This window comes from Macaca fascicularis, chromosome 8, assembly GCF_037993035.2.
Source record: "Macaca fascicularis isolate 582-1 chromosome 8, T2T-MFA8v1.1".
Lineage (NCBI taxonomy): Eukaryota > Metazoa > Chordata > Mammalia > Primates > Cercopithecidae > Macaca > Macaca fascicularis.
Genome location: NC_088382.1, coordinates 10970405 through 10971572, shown reverse-complemented (window position 1 = coordinate 10971572; position 1168 = coordinate 10970405). Strand labels below are relative to the sequence as shown.

The window sequence follows — 1168 nt, the reverse complement described above, 5'->3', positions numbered from 1 at the left end:
CCACCATGCTCAGCCCTGAACTGGTCAGCTCTTGAATCAAAGAGCTGAACCCTCTTATTTTCCTCTTCTGAGTTTTCAAATGGTGACAAGAGCCCCTAATGCCATGGCAACAGGAGCTGTGGAAAACCTAACCCAGAAATGCGGGATGGAAGGGACTCCTTTGGAGTTGGCAGCCTCTGAGGGACAAGAGGGTCACCTCCCTGAAGGTCTTTTTCTCCATTTTGATGTTGCCCACTGCAGCTAAGATTTTAAGGAGCAAAAAACATGGGCTCTGGTGTCACGCAGTGCTCAGTGTAAATGCCAGCTTTGATCCTTCCTGGCTTTGTGGTCTCTGAGCCGATATGGCAGGATTGCTGTGTAGATTATGTCAGAGGATGGATACTTGGAAGTGCTTGGCACATATTAGATGCTCAACAAATAGAAATAATTGTGGCCTGTTTTGGGGTTGTTTGTTTGTTTGTTTTATGAGACAGGGTCTAGCTTTGTTGCCCAGGCTGCAGTTCAGTGGCACAAACATAACTCACTATACCCTCGACCTCCTGGGCTCAAGTGATCCTCCCACTACAGGTGCGTGCACCGCACCTGGCTAATTTAATTTTTTTTTTTTTTTAGAGACAGGGTCTCACTATATTGCCCAGGCTGGTGTCAAACTCCTGGGCGCTAGTGATCCTCTTGCCACACCCTCCCAAAATGCTGGGATTACAGGCATGAGCTGCTGTCCCTGGCCTTTTTTCTTTTTCTTCCCATCAGTTGGGTAATGTGCAGACGTCATATCATAGTTTGAGCGAGGCACATCTCACACAATAGCCTGAAGACCCAATCATCATGCTTATGAACCACAAAAGGATCTGGCCTGTTTTAAGGACTGTTTTTTTTTTTTTTTTTTTTTTTTTATCTCTTGCTCTAAGTTCACTCTGGCAGCCTCTGATGATGAGGTTCAAGATAGGAGTGAGAATAAGCATCCATATGTCAGGCTTACTTCGAGCTGGAAAGATACAGGGAAAACCTGCTGGAAAATGTTCTTGTTTATGTGGCTCTTCTCTTCTCAAGATATGTTGATAACGGAGGGAAGAGAAAATCTGCAGATGGAGAACTGGGAATCAGAATACCTGGACTCCTACAACCCTGACTCCCAGAGAGATCCTGGACCAGTCATTTCCTCTCTGGC

At 45.8% G+C, this 1168-nt stretch overlaps 1 non-coding gene across 1 annotated transcript; it reads right to left on the bottom strand.

Annotated features, from left to right (window-relative positions):
• Positions 1 to 744: 744 nt before the first annotated feature.
• LOC123575410 (small nucleolar RNA U13) lies at positions 745 to 848 on the bottom strand. Its single transcript, XR_006700700.1, has one exon. It is a non-coding gene; the product is annotated as a small nucleolar RNA U13 (small nucleolar RNA).
• Positions 849 to 1168: the final 320 nt, after the last annotated feature.